Raw genomic sequence first — 17415 nt, forward strand, 5'->3', positions numbered from 1 at the left:
TTATTCTCATTTACGATTAGGGTGATCAATAATGCAACATTCGCATACATATATGCATTATAATGAGCAATTACAAACATATATCACACCAACATGAAATCACAACCATCACCTACCTCGAATCCAAGCTTGAATCCCCTAAGGCACTTGAATCTTCCATTTCCGGATTCTTTCCGTTTGTTCTAGGTCTACAAACAATTAACATANTCCAATGGTCCTCTCACGGAATCCAATTCAATAGTCCTCTCATGGAACCCAAACCCAAATTGTTAGTGTATCGATTCGTGGTAACCGATCCAATGTTTATGTCGAAATGTGGCAGCCGATCCCATATTTATGCCGGAACGTGGTAATCGATCCAAGTTAGTGTGTCGAAACGTAACACCCGATCCATTCAACAAACCACAATCACAATCACAATGTACATTCTCACAATAATACAACAAGAGGTGATTCATAGCATACAACTATTCAATTATTCTCATTTACGATTAGGGTGATCAATAATGCAACATTCGCATACATATATGCATTATAATGAGCAATTACAAACATATATCACACCAACATGAAATCACAACCATCACCTACCTCGAATCCAAGCTTGAATCCCCTAAGGCACTTGAATCTTCCATTTCCGGATTCTTTCCGTTTGTTCTAGGTCTACAAACAATTAACATACGCAAGGATCAACAATCAAAGGTCTAATTATCAAAATTATAACAAACCCAATAACCCTAGACCAAACCCAAGATCCTAATACCCAGATTAGGGCTTTTTTCACCATAATTTCCAGAACAAAACCCTCCCCCATCGATAATCACCCATGAATTTACATTCTACGGATCGAAAAATGGATTCGGGTAGTTAAAACCTTACCTTTAGCCTCAAGAGTGGTGGAAAAGTGTCAAGAAAGCACCTGGGGTCGTCTCCTAGCTCTCAAGGTCGAAACTTGCAGAATAAAACGATTTTGGAATTTTATTTCCGACTTATGTCGCATTTGTCCCGCTACAGTAGGGCCCATCCTGCTACAGCAGCATGCACGGAGACAGAATATTGGAATTTGAATTCCAAGCCCCCCATTTCACAACACACCTTCATCCCATGACACTCAGAACATACCCGTTCACGCTAAGATCAGTTTCGGGAGTTCTACTCGCGCGAATTCAATTCCGTAAAGTCGTACGGGTTCCTTAATGACTTAGCTATCTACTCATGTGATCAAAATCATAATTAGATCACCCAATTGTTACTAGATTTCTCTAGACTCGCCTGACTCCGATTTCGTCCTAATCTAGATTAGTCTAGGAAATTCCAAGTTACTATTCAAAAGTTTTCTGGTCCCAATTCTTTCCCCATAAGCTTTTCTCTAACGACTAAATCAGATCGTTACATCCAATTAATTAAAATGTTCACTTTTGATTTCTTCGCTCGTAAATATTCATAAGTTTTATCACAATTATCAATTATTTCACCACTTAGCTACTCATTTTCTATGTTAAGTATGAATTGTTAAAAATTACATACCTCCATATTAAAATGTTCACTCCATATTGAACGCTAATATAATTTTAAAAATATTACAATTATAACATAATTTTCTACAAAAAGAGCTAAAAATATATATATTTAAAATAGTTAAAAATTAAATAACTTTTGTTGAATATCATAAAAACTAAAATAAAAATTTACTAATAACAGAGAAATAAAAAAATGATAGATTCAAAATTTTAGAAACAACTATATTTTTGTTTGTTTGTTTTCTCATTTCCCTTTAAAATTATATATATATATATATATATATATATATATATATATATTTTATTTTTTATTTTTTTTTAAAAAAAATTATTTTTTTATTTTTTTATTTTTAATTATTATTATTTATTTTTTTTAAAACAAGGGAATTAAGTTGGCCCTCTATTATGGAGAATATTCAATTACAGAAGGAGTATTAATTAGTTTGGCCCGACAAAATGTAATGTGCAGTTCATTTCAACACTTGAAAATGAAATCTACAACAACATATTTCTACATTAATTAACTCTCTCTCTATTAATTATTTTTTCTGTTTGTAGTGTTTTTCATTTACATACCTCATAAGAAAAATGAGAGGCACTTGACTATATATTTTACTCATATTTATATATACCTTAAGATATAGTAATTTCTTGTTGAATATTTACTTTATAATTAAGATGTCTATAGTCTTCAAAAATAATTACTACTATCTATTATAAAGATAAAAGTAAGAAAATTAATATATCATGAACTTTTAAATTGATAAATATTTCTAGTGGGGACTGTTGCACAAGGTGAATATAACGAAATAGTGATTGAAAAAAATATATTAACGGATGTAATTAAGTGCGTGACATATATTTTTATATTAAATAAAATTCATTTTTGAGTTAGGATGAATTAATATGCATCCTCACCTTTGTTTTGTCATTTATTTATAATAATAATAATAATAAATTAATTAATATGATTTAATACACGCGTCATTGAATATTTTTCGATTAAATCGATCGACAAAAGGTGCTTTTAATTGTATGGTATAGTTATAATGGGGTCTTTTCCAAATAATAAGTAAGAAACCCATTACATAGTAAGTAACAAATCATCATGTTCCCTCCATATATATAGTTGACCTTACATTTATCCCATTATCACATGGTGCATGCTCCAATGCCCCAACCTTATCATTTTTATTTTTATAGTTTTTTATTTGCCTCTCGATATAATTTATATTTGAGTTTGATTTATTTAAATTCACATTGAGGAGGTATCATTTGAGGATAATGCTTTTCAGTAAAGATTTTTTTTCATTCACTTGTTTACCACATTTTTTGGTTGTTCCCCCAATATCAATCATACAACACTACCATTAAGTTGTAAATGGTAGTCCCAACATGAACGAAAAAGATTATAAAAAAAATAGAGTCAGAATCAGAATTTTAAATTTGTGAAAAGATATATTATTGAAATCGATTTTGAAATTTTAAAAATAAAAAAATATATTATTGAATTTTAGATAAATTATTTATTTATATTAAAATAATTTTTTATAAAAATATAAAATATGACCAAACCTGTTAAATTTTGTAAAAATTGAATAGCTTTCTCTTTAGCTCCGTCCCTTATTAAAAGATAACATTATTGATTTTGACCGAGAAGTTACACTTTTTGATTAAAAGTAAGAAAACATTGAAACATAAATGCAGAGTAAAGTTGTTTCGTCCAACTACACTTTTATCAAAAATAAAAATAAAAAGAATTATGTCATCTAAGAAATTTTTTTAGTGACACGTAACTTTCCATTCATGTTATAATTTCTAGTATGGTTTTACGAAAGAACAAGAAGGGAAGTTTTTCCTTCTCTTTTTTTCTTTGAAAAAGAAGAAGAAACATCATGTCCAACTAAGTGTCTAAGTCTACCAACACATGCCTCATGCAACATGATCCTTTTGAAATTCGAACCCATGAACTTGATTTTGATACCACCCGTTAGAATTAAGCACTAATTATTATGTCAAAAATTATAATTTATACCAAATACACTATTTTATTTCTTATCTATTTACCATGTAAGTGTCATGTTCAAACATGACAAAGAACCAATCATCTTACTTCCTTATGGACTTTGCCATAGGCACATGTTTAAGTTTAAAGTTTATTCAAACTTCAAAGTTTAAGTTTAGATAGGTTAATAATATATTTATTTTATTATTAACTTAATTTATTTTGACTCGTTTAATTTAATCCATTAAGTATTTTTTAAAAGAGATTTTCATTTTTTAAATTGAGGGTAGGGGGAGGGGAAATGGGGAGGAGATTACAATGTGGGGAATCGAACCCTCAACAACAAGGTGAGAGTTCAGGTAACAAACCAACTGAGTTACTAAGTAATATATAGTTATAACTTATATAATGTAAGAAAAAAGAGTTTTAGTAGATGCTCAAACAAATTATAAAGAAAACAGATAAAAAATTTAAAATTTAATAAGAATTAAACGGTTTGGATTATGATCATTTTTTATTTCATTTTAGTCCAACTCATGTCATCTCGAGTAAGTTTTGGTGGGTGGGTGACAACTTAGTCATTAGCTCAACTTATTTTGGCATGTACAATAATTTGAGCCAATCCATTCATTTAACACCTCTAATTCAAATATCGTCATAACTAGTGGTAAAAATAAAGTATAATATTTATCGATTTGATATTTTAATCCTTTTTAAATCCAATCCGACCGTCGAAAAATATGTACAATTTTCTCAAGATGTATAAATTCATTAGGAAATATGATTAAAGTTCTACATAATCAAATATGTACAATTTTCTCAAGATGCCACCCTTATTACTCCAAGATTTTAAAAATAAAAAATATTACCCTTACTGCTCCAGGAAATGGTGCAATTATTAAGTACTCATTATACAAAAAAGAGATAAAGTAGTCTGTGTTACCAAAAAAGGGGTATTTTAATCAATCCTTTATGCTTAATGTTACTAAATATTTTTTAATTTAGTAGTTGCGTCAAAATTTACAACTTTAATGTTTTTTTTTTTAAAATAAACTTTTCATGTGGACTAAGTGCTATTCTAATAATCATTATTTGACTTATGTGTCTAATTTATAAGGATGAGTTTGTCATTATCAAGTTAGGCTAGCAATGTCCCTGCATAAATTAATCAAGCATGAAAAAAATAAAAGCAAACTATTTTAAACTTCAATTTGCATGGTCTATTTCTCCCTTTTCTTGATTTGCATGTTCACTTATTATAATACTTGTTTTTTTATGCAAAGGATGATGGAGTATTCTGGTGGAAAAATAATGGAAACTATCGACAATCTTTTAAAGTTGACATCGATAAATTTTAGGCCTCTGTCATTAATGATCCTTTAAAGTTGACATCAACTTTCATTTAGGTTCTATTTGTTTTCATTAAGATTAAGACTTGAACTTGAGTACCTATCTGAATGATTAAGATCTTGTCTCTAAGAATAAATGATTAAGATTGATTGGTTTTAAACATATGAATATATATATATATATATATATATACAACAAATATTACAATTCAAATAAAATAGTAGTTAAATATTATATTAACAAATATTAGGAAAAAACGTCATTTTTGATAAACATTAAGATATTTGAATTATAAATAAATATTTTAAATTAGATAAAAATAAAATGGAACTACAATATGGACTACGTATAATAATAATAATAATAATAATAATAATAATAATAATAATAATAATAATTGTTAGAAAAAAAATGTAATCATCTTTCTTTTTTGTGAAAAAAGTAATTCATCACAAACTAGTCTTAAATAAATAAGTGACACATCTCTATGTTCTATAATGTGTTTGTCATGTACTCTTCCCTAAAATAAATAATGAACATGATATACATTCAAATGATTTTAGACAAATTTCTAAAGGCATCATCGTCCAATTTCAACAACACATATTTATGAAATTGCTTTGAACTTTAATCAAATAAATTTTTTACAACAAATTTTATCAATTTTTGATAAAGAAGCAGCAAGCACAAAAGTTAAATATTTAAGGAAAATAATTTGAATAACTAATAAAATTAGAGAATTACATAAGCCTCAATTTGTTTTGAAGAAAAAAAATATGAAATACAATTTTTCTCGAAAATAAATGTATTTCTAGAAGAGTTTGAATGAGAATAAGACTATGTCACATATCTATTTGGATTCATTCAGACTCATTAAGAGATTTCTAAGTAAAAAAAATAAACACACTTAAAAGTCTAATATATGAACCATTCAGATTCAGACCTCCGTTAAGTACAAATAATGAGGCCTTAGACACCTTAAGTAATTCTTGTTCATTTTAAACATCTTTAGTAGGGTCTCGATGTGTCATTTTGACACACATATATATCATTAACATAGATTTTGATAAAATATAAATTAAATTTTAACTTATGGTGACGTCAGTACTAGCGCACGCATGCAAATGCATAATTAAAAAAAAAATAATAATGGTCTCTTATTAGTGACGTTTAGTAGTAACCATAAGTTAACATAATTTATTAAATAAAATGATGTCCAATAATATATCCACTTAGAGAGATGAGATAAGATTAATAATATATATAGTTTAATTAGGTCATAGTGCTGATGTTATGTTTTTTTTTAATTAATTGAAAGAAGCATACTGTATTATATATAGAATAATAATGATAGTGGTACCTACCTAATCAATGGTTGGCTTATGATTCCTTAGTGATTTTCCTTTTCAGATTCTCTGTTTGGCTACGTCACTTTTTTCCCACTATCATCCCATTTTTACATTTATTATTATTATTATTATTATTATTATTATTTTATTTATTATAAATAAGTGTGGTGTTAAATTTATATATTCACTCGTTGTTTCAGTATGTTCGTCTTACTTTTCATCTTAGGTTATTTGTAAAAGAATGTTTTTCTTAGCAATTCAATTAATTATCATTTTTCACGTGACATATTTAAGATTGTGTTATTAAAGAACATTGTGATACATTCTACATATCTTTAATTTAAGACCATAAAATTCGAAAATCCAATTTACTTTTCTAAACTTTGTGTAAAGTCATGATCATGAAACAAATAAATTGAAAAGGATGGAGTTACATATTACTCCCCCAGTCAATTTTTTACTTTTCTAGTGTAAACTTGCAATATGTCCCTTAAGAAGGATTAAACAAAAATGGAGAAACGCATTTTTATTATATCAACCTCTGAATATAATAAATTCAATCATGTTTTGACAAATGACTATACTTAATGATTAGAATACACTGACAATTAAGTGTTAAATTATCTTTCTAAATCGAACAAATAAACATAGATATCTAGTTTAAATATAATAGATAAGTAAAAGTGAACAGAGAATAACAATTAGTTATATATCAACCTAAACACATAATGTCCAATAATGATATATGACATATATCTTATCTTTTTGAACATAGATTTGAGCAATAATTGAATTTCATATATGATTTATACAGTCCATCCAACTAAAATTTGAGATTCAAGTATGTAGTTTATTTATTGACAAGTGGGGTCTTGTGAAGTATTTTTCCTAAGTGCAATTTGTAAATTAGTGGATTTGGCACTAAGAGTGGCTATAGTGTGTGGTGTCACCATATAGTGAAAAGATTCAATTCCACAAAAAAAAGAATTTAATTTTTTGAGAAAGATTCTTTCCCTCCCCTCATGTTTGGATCATTATTATTATTGGTGGGGTACTTATAATACCCAACTTGGAACTCATCTAAGTGAATTGCTTTGTAGCTAGATAAGGAAGGTTTTAATTAGTAGCATCAAATATATAAAAAGGGTCAATGCTTTTACATGAATGGCCACTTCAAATTTGAGCAAGACAAATCATGTGCTTCTAGCCATCATCCATCATCGATTCTGATCAACTCGATTCGATCTCAACTTAATTCTCATTGAGATAAGATTTGACTTGTTTTTTGTCCTTCTACCAAATAGAAAAGATGATTCTTTTTCTGAATGAATGACGACTTATGTAATATTCATCTATTCGATTCTCCTACTAAAATGTCTTTCTGTTAAAATTCCTTTATAGATACATAATTTGACATACAAGACATTCATATATATAGTCACAACTCATCATCCAATAATGGATTATTTAAGGGGATGTCACATAGAAAATATTAGTATTATTATAAATATAAATTATAGGAACCACATATTATAAGTACTAAATAATATCCTATCCCTTCTGGTTTTCTATTTACCAAAAATTCCTTAAAAATGATGTTTGCGGGATACATTAGGTTTGATACATTCCACATAGCGGGATACATATCATTGTGCACGGGATACATGTGGGATATATAGCGTTGTGCACGAGATACATAACGTTTGATACATTCCACATAGCGGGATACATAACGTTGTGCACGGGATACATACGGGATACATAGGTAAATAAGGGATTTTTGAAAATTTTGAAATAAATAGAGATAAATGGATATTAAAGTAAGGAAAGGAATGTAGTTAAGTAATTTGTCATTATTATAATTACAAAAAAAAAATATGGTCCTCCTAATCAAATCAATTCTTGTGCCAGGATGAGGCTCATACGTCTGGACCATAGATTTATTATTTGTAATTAAAAGGTCGCTCAATTTTATCTAAGTATTAGGAAAGTCATTTGTAACAAATATATAATAATTATTCAATTTTATCTAAATATTACGAGAAGTTATTAAAAATAAATAAATAAGACAATTTCAATGATACTTAAAAAAATTTGAGCCACATCTATATATAAAATCGTTTATGGAAAATATTGAGGCTATCATTTTCATTAGTATCGTAGTTGTCTTTTTTGCAGCTTTTGTTGTTGCAGGAGTATGTGGTATAATTCGACAATCACCCCAATTGAATTATTTAGACCCACTCATTATTAATGTGCTACTACAAAAAATAGTTAAGTGACTTTCATTATATTCGATTAAAGTTGAATGATTTTTTTTTATTATTGCATACTTAACCCTCCATAATTTTGATATTAGATGTAATCATTTGAAGAAAACAAAATTAAGGAGAACAAAAGAACAATTTAAATAAAGGAAAAGAGGAGTCGAATTCAATGCTTAGTATTTGGGTATGTTAGTCAATTATTCTTTTGCCGAAGCGCCGATAGATAAGTTATGAGAATATACGTGAAGCAAGTGATGTTATGAGAATCTATATACCCCTCCGTCTCGTATTAGTTATTAACTTTTTGATGACATGTTCTTCAAAATAATGAAGAATAATTTATTAATTTACTCCTTAATTTTTATTCTTTTTTTTTTTTTAACTTTATACTTGTAGAAATAATAATTGCAAGGGTAAACTAGAAAAAAATTTGATTAGCTTTATTTTAATTTTATAAATTGACAAGTAATTTAGAATCACTAATTTTAATAACATGGATAACTAATATGGGGCAAGAGAATGTGTCATAGACCAATCACAATCAATTGGTCTCATTCCTCAAAAAAACTTATTCTTATTCTTTTATTTTCTTTAAAGAACTATTGTAACTTCGTAAACCATCATTTGGCACGTACGATTTTTTTGTTGGAATAATTACCGTTCTAAAACACTTCGATAAATTAGTTTATAAAATACATACAAAGATTTTATATATATATGTTGTGTATATTTTGATCAAATTAGTAAACTAATTGGTGGAATAATATATATGTATAACTTCCCCCTTTTTTATGTTAGAAAAAATTACACATATAAGCAAACATATATTAGTTAATTAATTAACATAGTTATAGTTTGTCTTAATTACAATTTGCGACCTACTTTTAGCTATAATTACGTGGCTCAGCTTTTTAATTTTATATAATTCGCATGTTTGTATAATTCGGAATTTGTATAACTTTTGTATAATTCGGAATTTGTATAATTGCTTACACTTCTGATTTCTGTAATTGTATAAATTCGTTATTTCGATTTATACAAAAATAATTGAATTAGACAAATGTACCCGTGAATTATACAAACCTACGAATTATACAAATCCGCAAATTATATAAACGAGACAACTTATACTGTAGCTACAACCCGTAAATATGCAAACTATAGCTATGGAGTATAATTAAGTTTATTATAGTGGCTATTTACGAAAATTCAGCATGTCACTCTTTAAATTTTGTACCTATTGAGCAAAGTGCACAAATAGTCGCTTGTAGGATCGCCTTTTAAAGCATGACTGAATAGTTAAACATTAGTCACCTTAGAATTAAGTTACAAGACTCAGGTCTAAAATTTCAAACTTTAAATATTTGGGTTAAAATGTGAAAACTTATGCCCAAAAATCTTAAATTTTGAATCGTTATTGTTGAAGTTCAAACTATCCGCAATATTTTCACAAATTTTTCACCAACATTTGGTTTAGTTTCATTGTTTTTCTTGTGGGTTTAGTTGAAATTTCTAGAAACAGAAATAATTTAAAACATGTTCTGATCGAACAATATTGTTGAGATTACATGTAACTTACATGGAAGATTGAAAAACAGTAGTGGACATTTACAATTATAGCTACATTTTTGGAATTTTTTTTCATAAGAAGCCGTTTGCCTTATTCAGGCTAAAAATTAATACGTTTAAATAATTAACTTTGTCTTAAATGGTGCATATCAAAGTAGATACTTGATACATATTTGACGTACCTATTAGCATAGTGAGATAAGGTGTGTTCGATATGAATATTTAATGGATTGAAATGGGTTGAGCTAATAAATGGGCGAAGTCACATTGTATAACAGTGTATATCACATTGTATATTTTGTATATCTATGTAAATTCGTGGGAAGAAGAACGAATGAATCAAGTTTGAGCCTAGATCAACGAGCTTTTTTTTAAAAAAAAAAATTGAGCTAAACTTTGGAAATATTTGGAGATGATTTGAGGCAAGTTTGAGCGAATGAATTAAGTTTGAGCCTAGCCTAATGAGCTTTCTTAGAAAATTGAACTAAACCTTGTAAGTTTTTGGAGATGATTTGAGGGAAGCTTGAGTCAAATTTCAAATTGAAATGTATAAATTATAGGAACCACATATTATAAGTACTAAATAACATTTTATCCCTTCTAGTTTTCTATTTACCAAAAATCCCTTAAAAATGATGTTTGCGGGATACATAGCGTTGTGCACGGGATACATTAGGTTTGATACATTCCACATAGCGGGATACATAGCGTTGTGCACGGGATACATAGTGTTTCATACATTCCACATAGCGGGATACATAGCGTTGTGCACGGGATACATAGCGGGATACATAGCGTTGTGGGAATATGTGTTTTATATACACTAATATACGTAATATACAATGTGATATACATACATCACAAAGGTGTTCCTAAGTAAATATTGAATTAAGTTTGAGCATAGACTAATGAACTTTGTTAAAAAAAATTGAGTTGAAACCGAGTCAAGCTCAATTTAACTCTTAAATATTTGATATCGCTCGTATGCAATGCTACGCCATTAGAATTATTTTTTTATAATAAATTGATTGATTGAAAAAAACATCAATAGTGTAAAATGTTTTGTCTTCTTCTTCCCCTTATCATAACAGACTTGATCACCTTTCTACTTCACCCATATATTTTTATCCTTACTTCCCTAAAATGGTAATGTTTTTGCTAACTTTTTATATTAATTGTATTCACCAAACTCGGAATGATATATTTGAATCACATTTCAATTTCCTCAGGATCTCACCATCTAAAGAAATAGTTTTAAAAAATAGGTCATACAAAAAACTAAAAGAAAAAGTAAAAGAATATGTATTGAACATACACGAAAGCATGGACAGGACCAAAATCTTCTAGTTGAGTTGTCCTCCGACCATGAAGTTTGCATTGACATTGGATCTCCATATTTGCATTGAATCATTCTCATCATTATAAATACAATTCAAGCTTGTATTTGACATCTTAAGAATAGTTTCCTTCAAAACCAATCATAATAGACCAGATGATTTTATAACTTTTATACAAGATTTAAAAAAATGAAGTTAGTAAAGCTAAGATGAATTTTTTTTTGGATGAAGAGATTTTATTTTTTTTTCGTAGATGGAAAGCTCTTCAAGGCGACTATTAGTGGAGGTTTAGGAGAAGATGGGAGGTGAGTTTATTTAATAGAGTAGAGAATTTAAATTAACTGTGTCACGTGACATTTTTACACATGTTTGGGTTGTATTATTACTCCTTCACGCGTTCAACTAACAACTAATATGTAATTATTATGGTTAGAAATGACTATGTGAGGTAACATATCCCCCACCCCACCTACAAACTTTTAAGGGGCTGTTTGGTTACGGTATAAGAGGGCATATTATGCATGTATAAAACATTGTATTAGTTTTATTATGTTTGGTAAAAGTTTTTTATTAGGTTGAAAAGTCAACATGATTTATATTATGTTTGGTTGATAAGTTCTACATATTGTATAAAAGTTATTCATGTATTAATTTTATACAATGTTTGGTTGCGTTTTTGTAATCCTATATAATTAATACCTGCATAACTTATGAGGGAATTTATGTATAAGTTATGCAGGATAGAGGGTGGAATAAATTATGTAGGTATTAGTTATACATGTATTAAAAAGATAAATTACACATTTATCCCTATTAATTTATTTTTAATTTTTTTAAATTGAAAACTTTACATAACTATTCTATTTTCCCAACTATCTTTGTTTCTTATTTCTTTTCGTATACAAACAACTTTTTATTTGTTTTCATTTAAAATCAAGGCCTAACCCATCGGTGGTCACTTAAAGTTGGCACGAAGTTTCAATTAGACACCTTAATTGGACGATGTTCATCTTAGACACCTCATGTAGATACTGATGTGTCATTTTGACGTGTAAAGTGACTAATTAAGCGATGGCATTTGTCGTTTGTGTCAAAAACAATTCTTAAACAATAAATTTTGGGTAAAAATAAAAAGCAATCAATCAATCAATGACATATGAGTTTTTGCCCAAATAATTTTTTTTAAAAAATTAAGCCAATAAATTCCCCCAGGACCCCACCCACCCCCACAGTCTTCTTCTCCAAACACCCCAGTCCATTTGCAGGAATACCCCCCCCCCCACCCCCCGCGTACCTATCCATTTGCAGAAATGTTTCTTCTCCAAATACTTGCAAAAATATCTAGGAAACACGTGTTGGGTTCTGAAGGTGATTAAGACGTCATGCGAAAGCTTACAATTGCAAATCATAAGACGATAAATTAGACGACACATAAAATTATACTAAAAGAAATATATTATTGTAGGATATGACCAATTGGCCTACATAATTAAAAACTAATCAAAAACATAGAAACTGTAGAGAGAAAATCTCCCCATAAACAAAACTCTTAAAGAACTACATTGTGGATGCTATTGTTATTGTGTTAGAAGAAATAAACTTATATTTATAGAGTCATAAAACCTTTCCTACTAGAAAAGGAGTCCTAAAGGAGAGAATAAACCAAATATAAAATAATATTATACTTTCCTTTCAAGAAAAGTAAAAATATTTATGGTAATGTTTTATTTTTTCTTTAAGGAAATATAAATCTTAAATTATGGTAAGAAAATCAGGGCAAAACCCTAACAAATCTCCCTTTTTGGCTGGATTTTCTTGATAAAGCGTGATCTGTCTTCTTCATTGCATGATAATCTTGTTCTTCACAAAATCTCCATCACTGTTGTTTGCCATGGTTAAAAATAAAGTTTAAAATATATGGGTTAAAAAATGGTTAAAAATATTTTATTTTTATTCTTAAAAATTGCAGCAACAGAAATGTTGAAAATATGTTGAAACTTCTTCTCCACATGTAGCTTGACAAAAAAATCTTCATTATCATCAAATTGATTTGAAACCATCTTGAGCCTGTCTTCAACTTCGTTGAACCATAGGACCATCGGACCATGGGATCGTTAGACCATGTGCTCTGATACCACTTGTTGGGTTCTGAAGGTGATTAGGGCGTCATGCGGAAGCTTACAATTGCAAATCATAAGACGATAAATTAGACGACACATAAAATTATACTAAAAGAAATATATTATTGTAGGATATGACCAATTGGCCTACATAATTAAAAACTAATCAAAAACATAGAAACTGTAGAGAGAAAATCTCCCCATAAACAAAACTCTTAAAGAACTACATTGTGGATGCTATTGTTATTGTGTTAGAAGAAATAAACCTATATTTATAGAGTCATAAAACCTTTCCTACTAGAAAAGGAGTCCTAAAGGAGAGAATAAACCAACTATAAAATAATATTATACTTTCCTTTCAAGAAAAGTAAAAATATTTATGGTAATATTTTATTTTTTCTTTAAGGAAAAATAAATCTTAAATTATGGTAAGAAAATCAGGGCAAAACCCTAACAACACGCCCACTCAAATGTCATTTTCTTTCTGTTTGTATCTTAATCACCAGATTCACAAAAAATAATAATTTAACTCCTATGTAAATATTAAATTATTTCGGAAAAGAATCTCATAAATTAATTTACTAAGTAAATTTTGAAATGGGTCTATTTCTAAATTTCTAAAACAATTCCAATCATTTTTCATCAGTTTACGGTAACTATTTTTGTTCTCCATTTTTGGATGTTTAAGTTTCAAAAATGATGGCTGAAAATGGGAAAGAAGAAGAAAAAAATAATTTAAAAGTCAACTAAATAAGTTTTCACGCACGGTCAACGAGTGTATTCCACTCACTCAGCCATGTAAGCAAAAAGTGTCAAAATGACACAACGATTCCCTACATAAGATGTCTAATATGAACATTGTCCAGTTAAGGTGTCTAAGTGAAACTTTGTGCTAACTTCAAGGGGCCACCGATGGATTAGGCCTAAAATCAAAATATAAATATTTATTAATATTATGAATAGGAATGTATAATTTTGATAGCGCATATGCTAATTATATATTCACATTATATATTACTAAATATATCCACATATTTAATTATCATGTATTGATTTTTTATTTAGAATGTGAATTTATAGATAAATTTATATATTTGGTATACTAAAAATGTACAAACAACACATGCATCATATTGATAGAAATTTACATTATATAATAGGATAGTATAATGTACTTGAAATATATTAATAGTATTTTATTTTTATAAATTTTAAACATTAAAAAAAAACACAGAATTCCAAGAGAAAATTCCTTTCTTTATTTTTTTTAAGGGAGAGTTTATACTATTTGCTTATTTATTTTATTTGTAAATAATATATATAATATTATATTAAAATCAATATTCAATAGTTAATAATTCATGTAATGTAATCTCTACATAACTAAATAACACATGCATAATTAATACTCGCATAATTAATACTCACATAACTAATACCTACATAATTAAATCCTGCTTAACTAATACATATATAATTAAATTCTGCATAATTAATATCTGCATAACTCTAATCAGTAATCAAACAGCCCCTTCAATGTTTATTGGCAAACAAGTATATATAAGGAAGGACTTTAATGTATTTCCCTGAAAATAACTTATCGGTTTAACATGTACTCTGTCATTTTAAGATGAATTTAGAGTTGTGTGAAGCATATATTTTTTTTAATTTCAATCATCCAAATGACTATATTACTCTCTGTTTTTCATACTAATTATGGAAAAGATATAGAATATGTTCAGTTCGGAGAAAAAAATTTTAAAATTTTTTCATGTCGATTGATCAAATTTTTTGAAAAATATTTTTAAAAAAAATTAAAAAATTATTAATAACAAGGAAAATAAGTTTCATGGTGAATGAGGAAAACAAGTTTCACAAGTGATATCTCACATCAATTTGTGTCCTCCTACCCTCCAACACCTAGCCCCGTAGCACCCTTCCCTCCAACATCAATTTGTCATGATGGATGCACTGTTACGAAAAAGTGGATTTAAGATATAAATTTGATCGATTTGATATTTTAGGTTCTCATCACTAAATATTGTTAAAATTATAGGTTCAAAATTAATTCTTATCTATTCAAATAATATATATTTATATTTCGTGCAGGAGGTATTGAGATCGACTAAACCCATTGATTGTATGTTATATCATCTAGTATTTCTAGTTTTAATATGCACATTTGATTTAATGATATTAATTTTTTTACGGATTTTTAATGGGACAAATTGAAAATTTTGAAAGATTAAAGCTAATATATATATAAAGTGCTATCAATTACCACTTAGAGAGGTGTTACCTAATTTTAAAAATAATAATACAACAAGATAGATGTAAGGTTTAAATTTCTAACCCCACTTAGAGAGGCGCACCCAATCATCATTGCATTAGTTGATACGTCTGATATGAGTTCACACATCTATATATTTTTTTTTAAAAAAAATAACACTATTATATATGATTTCAAGAGGGAAGCATGAGTTCATGTGAATCCGGTGACTCCCTCCTGCATATGTCTCTGTCCCCACCATCCCACAACCCCACCACTCCCACTCTCATAATAATTGTCTAAATTATATACAAGCAATTTTCAAATAGTATTTTTTTACTTATATACGCAACACAAAAAAATAAATAAAAAATCCACTTATTTCTCGAAAAACAATTTTATCCACTTTGAACACACCCATAGTTGGAAAGTATCCATATTAGTACAAAGATAGAATCCGAAGCCATGAGCAAGTTAAATGGTGGTGAAAATACACAATAAAATCTTAGAATTTTTTAAATCCCCATAGGAAAAAAAAGTTCTATTTTTGCTTATTTTTATAAGGAAAATATTTATCTACAGCTCTAAATCATTATAATTGATCAAGTTAAAAAAGAAAAACATTAAACTGAGTAATTACTTGAAATGCTGACTTTATAATAATTTATAAACTATGACTTTATTAAAAAAGTTCTTTTTTATTGATATTTAAAGCATAAGATGAAATTTGTCAATAAGGTCTGGGTGGTGTAGTTGGTTATCACGCTAGTCTCACACACTAGAGGTCCCCGGTTCGAACCCGGGCTCAGACATTTCTTTTTTATGTTTCCAAATTAGTTGGATATAATTTTTCTCCGTTATCTCCTATTTGGACCTCGTTAAGATTAAGACATTTGGATCGAAATATTGTGTTATATATTAAGATATAAATGTTTGAATCTAAATATTAAATAATTAAGAATGATTTATTTTCTCAACGTTTGAGATTTGAATATCTATAATTTTTGTCTTTATTTTAAAAATTAATAAATATAAAATTTAAACAAAAGTTTTAAAAAAACTACGTGCCAATAGGAGTTGATGATTATTAACAATGATGGTTGTGGTGTCGAGCGCAAATTGTGTTGGGTAGTGGTGGTGGTTCGGATAGTAACTAGTGATGATGATGGCTGATAGTAGTGATTAACAATGATTGTTGATCGTGACAACTAATAATTATGGTGGATGACGGTGATAGCTGATGAGTGGTGAATGATGACGGTAATTAGTGATATATAGTGATGGCTAGTTATGGTGATTGTCATTAGTGATTGTTGGTTACGTTGGTGATGGCGACTTTAAATGGTGGCTAATGGTGATAGTGCAGTGATTGATGGTAGTTCTAAGTGGTAGATGGAGGTAGCTCATAATGGTGGATGACAACAATTAACAATGAAAATGGATGGAGTACCTAGTGATGAACTGCATCTCATTTTTATAATTTTTTAATAAATTTCTTAATTATATTAAGACTTTGTTATAAATTTATTCAAATCATTAAGTGATTGTAAAATTATAAAAACAAATAACTTAATAGTCAATATTTAAATTATTAAAATTCAAACCTAAAAACAAACGAATATTTGTCAT

General features: G+C 28.2%; 1 non-coding gene across 1 annotated transcript; it reads left to right on the forward strand.

Moving 5' to 3' along the window:
• The first annotated feature begins 16524 nt into the window (after nucleotides 1-16524).
• Nucleotides 16525-16598, forward strand: TRNAV-CAC (transfer RNA valine (anticodon CAC)). Its single transcript has one exon. It is a non-coding gene; the product is annotated as a tRNA-Val (tRNA).
• Nucleotides 16599-17415: the final 817 nt, after the last annotated feature.

Source organism: Solanum stenotomum, chromosome 2 (assembly GCF_019186545.1).
Source record: "Solanum stenotomum isolate F172 chromosome 2, ASM1918654v1, whole genome shotgun sequence".
In the NCBI taxonomy this organism is placed as follows: Eukaryota; Viridiplantae; Streptophyta; class Magnoliopsida; order Solanales; family Solanaceae; genus Solanum; species Solanum stenotomum.